General features: G+C 47.9%; 1 protein-coding gene across 11 annotated transcripts in view; it reads right to left on the reverse strand.

Moving 5' to 3' along the window:
* Positions 1-2791, reverse strand: part of APBB2 (amyloid beta precursor protein binding family B member 2) — a 360089-nt gene extending 357298 nt beyond the window's left edge. For 5 of the 11 annotated variants that reach the window (XM_057729823.1, XM_057729827.1, XM_057729824.1 and 2 more), the window contains exon 1: positions 2608-2789. The gene's annotated coding sequence lies outside the window, so the exon portion shown is untranslated. Of the gene's footprint in view, positions 1-2607 lie in introns of all 11 variants that reach the window. The other 6 variants (XM_057729822.1, XM_057729818.1, XM_057729820.1 and 3 more) reach the window with 2 other exon arrangements.
* Between the last annotated feature and the right edge of the window lie 4450 nt (positions 2792-7241).

A 7241-nucleotide genomic window follows, 5' to 3' on the forward strand; every position in this document is an offset into this window, starting at 1 on the left:
ACAAGAGAATGCTTATTGAATAATAATGAAACCAGCTGAAGATAGTCATGTGAAATAAAACTTCGGAGTTCCATTGCTGTACAAGCAAAGGACTGTCCACCTCCTCAGAGGGATTTTCTTGGGAAGCTGACATTTACTTCAAAGATACTGACACATAAGATATGTAAGAAGCTGAATATCAGACTTGACACATAGTAAGTAATGAACAAATGCTATTTTCCTTAACTTGGGATAGGAAAATAAGCATCACCCACGTAAGTAGTAATATCTTCTTATAATACTGAAAGTCTGTCCTCTGCCTCTGGAAAATTTAACGGGTTATACCATCAGGGTATTGAATATTTTTAAAGCATAACTGAAGAAGATATAGAGAGACAACATTCCATTTCTCTTAAAAGACAAATTTAGATATCCTGAAATCAGAGTAATCAACATAACGCTGTTCTAATACAATGGCAAGTCTTTCAGTATTAATTCCTGCTGTAACAGAAAAGGAAAAAAAATTTTGGATGTTTGTTGCTGTTTCTCTGGTGGCAGAAAAAGAAAACAGTCATCAAAAAGTTGAAACATGACATAAAAAGAGTAACCGTTTTAAAATATTTTATCTTTGTACATGTGGGTTCTTGCACTACTTAGTAGTCTCTTCCTAGATGATTTTGTACTTAGTATTCTTATTACTTCAGTTAACTGTAAGAAGCCAGTCTTTTACACTTTAACTCATTGAGTTTTTCCACTACCACTTTATAAAAGTTCAAAAGGGACTGTGCTGGCTCCTTGCAGGTGAATTACTAAGTTAAAAGTATCCTTTTGAAGACAGAATGAAAGAAGTAAACACCTTCCCTGGAAAAGGATCTCAACTTTAAGTTCTTTCTCAAAGAGTCTGAGCAAATATCTAGTCCAATCACAGGCTACGAAGACCCTGAGTGATTTTTCGAGGTCATGTACTAAGCTGATGACGACCAAGGGACAGCTATAGAAATCCTGCATCTGTTTTCCCCAGGTGTTCCGACTACCAGCCCACTGTACTCTACTGCCACCTGTGTTCTCTCAGCATTTCCCCCAGCATGGAGTTCCTCATCCTCATGACAAATGTCATCCTTTCAAAACAGTGCCATTTCTAGGACTCTGCAAGTTACCATAAACAATTGCTGAACAAAGATTGCTTTCAAGCTACAAAGTGAAAACACAACAAAGCGGCTTCATAAAGAAATCCCCCTTAAAAAAAAAAAAAAGAAATCCCCCTTCCTGAAAGGCCAGCTACCAGAATTCAGATATTCTTAATTACCATGGCTATTTGAGGACAAGATTTGAAGTATAAATCCATGACAAGAAAAATAAATCAAAGACTTAAGACAACCAAATTCAGAAAAACAGATCAGGATGCCACTGTTTGCTTTTTAAATCACTGAAATACTAAAACAAATGACAAACCAATGCCAACCTCACAAAGTTTCTTCATTTCCTGGAATTCAAACACCACTGCTGGCATCATTTTATGATAATTCTCTAAGTATTTTACCTAAGTCATCAGGCGCAATGTAAAGCCAGTGACTGAGGGGCTTCTAAACAAAACTGTGCCCAGTCTTGTCTCAGCTTCTGACACTGACCTTATTCTCCTCTCCGTGTTGGCCCTCCCCAACCACTCAATCCATCCAAAACCGTCTGGGACAGTCGTGGCTCCAAACTGCGCTGAACTTAACTACAAGACAGCCACAACTCTAAATCTGATTTCTTCAGTGTTTTTTCTTTTTTTTTTTTTTTTTAATTCAGGTCCTACGCTCCTTCGGCCCTTCGCCCCTGACCCCTCAGCTCTAGACCTCGTCGCCGACGTCAAGATCACCTTTCATTGTTTCTATGGGACTCCGCATTCCTCTCTCCATCCAGCAATCTCTTCATCGCACAAATGTCATTTCCAGTGTTCAACCCTCCATTCCGCCCCGCGGGCAGCAGAGAGGATTTCAGGACCAGATTCCCCGATTCGGTCCCCTTCGCACAGCCATTTTCTAGTTAAAACGCTCCCTGCCTCCGAGGGGGACATGAACTTTTCCCCCTCTGATCTCACAGGGGCTAGGCTCTGAACCCCCTAGACGCCAGCTGGGTCTTCAACTCCCCGGCAGGAATGCGCTGCCGCACGGGGAGGGAGAGCCCAGCCGCACAGCGGAGGCCGGTGCCAGGGCAAGGGGGTGTGCGCGCTTCCCCGCCGGCGCCCACCCTCACTTTTCCCCTCCGCAGCCCCCACCCGGCGCACCCCCTCCAAGCCTGTCTCCCCCGCCCCAGGCTGCCGATGGCAAGAGGGGGCCGAGAAGCCAGAGGGATGGAGTCAAGGAGTGAGCCCGCGGTCGCCGTGCCACCCGGCCCTGCGGCGCGGGCGCAGGGCGCACAGGACTCCGCAGCGGACGCCCGCTGCAGATGCGGCGGCAGCTGCTGCAGCTGTGGCTGCGGCTGGGAGAGCGGCAGTGGCCGCGCAGCCCTCGGGGCCGGGAAGAGAGGAGCAGCCGGCCGGGCTACGCGCAGCCACTCGCCGCAAGCCGCTGCCCGGGTCTCTCACCGGCACTCCCGGGCCGCGCCGGGGTCCAGAGCCAAAGCGAGGAAGAAATCGGGGCTCACCGGCAGTGCGCGCGGCGCTCGCCTCGGCTCCGGCGCCCGGCGGGTCTGTTCCCGTCTCGCCCTGCACAGAGCGCCAGGACCCGCTGCGGGCGCGGCGCACGAGCTTCCTACTTGAGACCAGGACGGGCTCCAGCGACTGGGCATGCCCAGTGCCGTTCCACGAGTCCCGCGCAGGGAGCGGCGCCGGCGAGATTCCACTTCTCCGGGCTTTGGCGGCTGCTGCGCCGAGAGACCGGAGGGGCCCGGCAGGGCGGGGGCCGATCCCGAGAAAGGCGGGGCCGGGGCCGGGGGCGGGGGCCGGGGAGGAGGGGGCGGGCCGCGCTCCTAGTGCGACCCCTGCAGGCCGAGGCTTTAAAGGGGCCTCTCGAACTCGCGGTCCCCTCATCCTCTGAGAAGACGACAGGGAGGCAATGCGGGCGAGAGACCCAAAGCGATGCATCCCGGTATTCTCTCCATGTGGCTCGGCGTCTGTCTGCACCAAAAGGCGGTTGGGTAACCTTATCCCTGGCTAGTCTTTTCTCCCACATGTCTGCATTCCCTTATAACGGGAAAATGTCCTCAGATGAGAGCTGCCCACGCCCATCCAGCTGCAACTTGTAGGCGAGAGCGTATCCTTCCCTCTGCCTCCTTATCTAGAACCCCAGGCATATCTCCCCCCACACACCATTTGTCAATGAGAAAATCACAGCACGGTCACCTCAAGGGATTTGTAGAGACGTGGATGGACCCAGAGAGTGTCACACAGAGTGAAGTAAATCAGAAAGAGAAAAACAAATATTGTATATTAACGCATATATGTAGAATCTAGAAAAATGATATAGATGACCTTATTTGCCAAGCAGAAATAGAGACACAGACATGGAGAACAAATGTATGGATACCAAGGGGGAAAGGGGTGGGGTGGAAGGAATTGGGAGATACAGATTGACACATACACACTATTGATACTACATATAAAATAGACAACTGATGGGAACATACTGTACAGCACAGGGAACTCTACTTAATGCACTGTGGTGTCTTAAATGGGAGGAAAATCCAAAAGGGAGGGGATACATGTATATGTATGGCTGATTCATTTTCCTATGCAGTAAAAGCTCACACAACATTGTAAAGCAATTATACTCCAATTAATAATAATAAAATCATCTCAAGGGAGAAACACACCTGCAGGAGGGGGAAAGCATAATTTCCTTTCCACCTCCAGGAACATTAACTAAAACTTGAATTTAAACAGACAAGCAAGATCCTGATAAGAATGGATACTCAATAAGCAGTAATCAGTGCTCTGCCAAAATGCAAATAACATCCCCAAAGCATCATTAGGGTTGCTCTTCACCAATGTAGTGGTTGTCAAACTTGAGCCTGCGTCACAATCTGTGTTTATGCAAACACAGGTTGCTGGACAGAGTCTCTGAATGGGTCGGTCTGTGGTGCGGCCCAAGCATCAGTACATCTAACAACTTTCCAGGTGATGCTGGTGCGACTGGTCTGAGGACCACACTTTGAGAACCACTGCTCTACACACACACACAGCCTTACCTACTATCTCCTTCAGGAGGATTATGCTAAAAGTAATTTAATAGTAACTACAAAGTAATGGCTGATCCTCACTCATCCTCTTCCCCAAACCTCCAGAATGCACTCCTTCCTCAAATAGCAAACTCACACCCTTATTCTTCATGAGCCGACTCTATGCGGTTGGAGCCGGCATTACTTTTTTCCTTCGACATCATGAACAAGATCTTATGGTTAGCCTGGGGACAGCAGAAAATAAAAAAGCCTAGATCCCTGCTTTCATAGAGCTTAGTCCAGCGAGGTGGTCAGAAATCCATTAAATAATCACTCAAAAATGTCATTTCAAACATGAAGAGTGTCAGGAGGGAAATCTACTAGGTGTGTATAAAAGGATGCATGCGGGGACCCTGATGCACACTTGAGTAGGGTTAGGAAGGAATGAGTGGTGGGGGAATGCTGCCTTGTGGAAGGGGATTTCTGGCACCCCCAAACCTCTCCCACGAACAATTTCCGTCAGACCAATCCGGGGGCCAGCAATCACGTTACTCCTTCCGCAACATAAAAGCAATGCTTCCACGGAGAATCCCTGTAAATCTATGAAATTGCTCATTCTTGAGGCTGAGTCTCTGCACCACAGGATCTGTCTGTGGAGTTCCTGCACCACAGACAGCCCGGGGTCGCAGTCTGACCTACTTTGAGAAAACGCAGACTCTTAACAGTAAAGCTTTCTAGTTCTAGCCTACGTCCTTCAGGCCTAGAGAGGTGAGAAAATGAGCCCAAGGCCACCCCGCCCGTCAGCAGCAGAGACGGGACCAGCCACCCGCCTTCCAGGCAGGTCCTCTTTCCGCAGGTAGTCTATTCGCTCGGACCCCTCAGCTCCCCGCGGCTCCCCTGGGGTCCGGCTCTGCCATCCCTTCTCTCCGGGGTCCCGGGGCGGTAAACAGCGCCCGCCCCTCCCGGCTCGATCTCCTCCGGACCGCGAGGAAAACCCGCGGTGGAGTCCGCGGCGGCGGGGCGGGGCGGGGCGGCGCGCGCAGGCGCAGTGGCCGCCAGGTTGGGCCGAGGAGGCGCCCGGCTCCACACCTGATGCAATCAGCCTGCCGGAAACGCGCCCGGCGGCCGCACTCACGCAGGAAACGCTCCCGCGCCTTCCCCCGGCCGCTGCGCCCCCTGCCCGGCTTCCGGAGCTCCTCGCCGCCCGACTTCGCCCTGGGCGGAGGGCGACGTTCGAAAACCCACAGCGAACCCGCAGGAGGAGTTGGGAAGTCACCGCCAGAAAAAGCAAAATCCCTGGCTGCCCTGATAGTGACGTGGAAACGACCCCGGAACGTTCCGTGGCTGCAGGAGGAGATTCCCTTAATTATGTATTTCCAGAGAGGATGGGAGATGGGAGCTTTTAACCCTCCTTGTTTGCTTGCTTCCTTCGTCTGCTTCCCGGAACACCTTTTCTTTCTCTCTCAAGGGAAGGAACGTTTATAGTAATAGCCGTTTTCAGACAGAATGGAGAGGACTCCCTGACCCCCCCCCCCCCCCCCATTGCTCCATAGGGAACAGCACGTTAGCTCTGCTACATAAAGCCTTCCACCACGCATTTTATAAATAATTGGTATCTCTGTACCTCATCATTTCAGTTTACAATGAAAATCATTTTTCATTTCATTACCTCAGGAAATTTTGATATCTGTTGTGGGTTTTTTTTTTTCTCTTTCATGCTGACTCACCCATGAATTGTTTTCCAAGGAAAGGAAATATTACAAGAGCATGTTTGTAAGAGCATGAAAGTAAAAATTACCTCTGTAAGTCCTTTAAGACCAAAGGCGGAAAGAAAAGGCAGATTCAAGGAATTTTAGTTGGACGGATACTCAGGAGATCATTCTAGAATCAAGTCTGGATCAGCTCTTAGATGTTACAGAGGACGTCTGTGGCCCAAAGATGTAAATGACTTTTCCTTAACAGACAATTCAGCAGAACTGACACTTGAACACAGATTTCTTGACATCCCAATTTAATGGAAAAATACATTTGTTATTTGCACAAACACTGTACAAAGTGCAAGACTACATCACAATACTGTTTTTTCAGTCCAAAGGTTACAAAGTACAAAATCGGTGGCAACAAAAGAGATCGCAATACTTGTGCCTACTTCTTAAGATATTAAATAGTCCTTGATCTATCCAACCACTATACAACCTATCCGACTACTTTTAAGATAACCAGAGACTAGGCATTCAATATTTCAATTACAGTGGTATGACATTCTTCAGAACTTCCAGACATCAAGAAATCTGTTGAGTCAATATTTAGAGTTTGATCATGTGGTGTATGAACTGTTTGAGGTTAAACCAAGGGAATTTTAATGATTAAAACAAATCAGGGTTAAGATTTTTCACTTTACTGATTTAAAATACTTTATCAAAACAGAAAGCAAAGTGAAATACAAAAATAACTGCAAAATTCATACCTACAATAAGAATTTTTCAGAACCCGATCTACCCTTTTATCTTGAGGAATGTGTATTTCTTTTTTGGAATGTTCTGACATTTAGCGATCTGGAAGAATACCTTCAGTTATGCAAAAATAGAGTCAAGTAAATGTCAAAACACAGAGGTGCAAAGTACAAACTCATCACAATAAGGTACTGGTTACAGAATAGCCAACTTTTACTGGATGCTAAGCCAGTACCAGATACTGGCTAAGGGTTTTACATAGGTTATCTAACTTAATCTTCACCATTACCCTATGAGTTACCTACTATTGTTATCTCTGTTACAGTAGTAAAAGTGAAGTTTGAGAATGTGAAGTAACTAACTCAAGGCACAACAAACCGGTTCAGTGGCAGAACTTGAATTTGAACCCAGATGTTTGCCTGGAACTTGATCCTTAAGTAACACTCCATACAGAAAAAATGTAAATACAGAGAAAATGATTGTGATTTTTGTCTCATATAAGAAAGGGGGGCGGGAGTTCCCTGGCAGTCCAGCGGTTAGGACTCAGTGCTTTGTTGAGTAGGTTCAATCCCTGGTCCCTGGTCGGGGAACTAAAATCCCACAAGCTGTGCCGTGAAGGGGAGGGGAAGAGGGGAAGGGAGGGGAGGGGTATTTTACTTACTCTCCTTC

This window comes from Hippopotamus amphibius, chromosome 3, assembly GCF_030028045.1.
Source record: "Hippopotamus amphibius kiboko isolate mHipAmp2 chromosome 3, mHipAmp2.hap2, whole genome shotgun sequence".
Classification (NCBI taxonomy): domain Eukaryota; kingdom Metazoa; phylum Chordata; class Mammalia; order Artiodactyla; family Hippopotamidae; genus Hippopotamus; species Hippopotamus amphibius.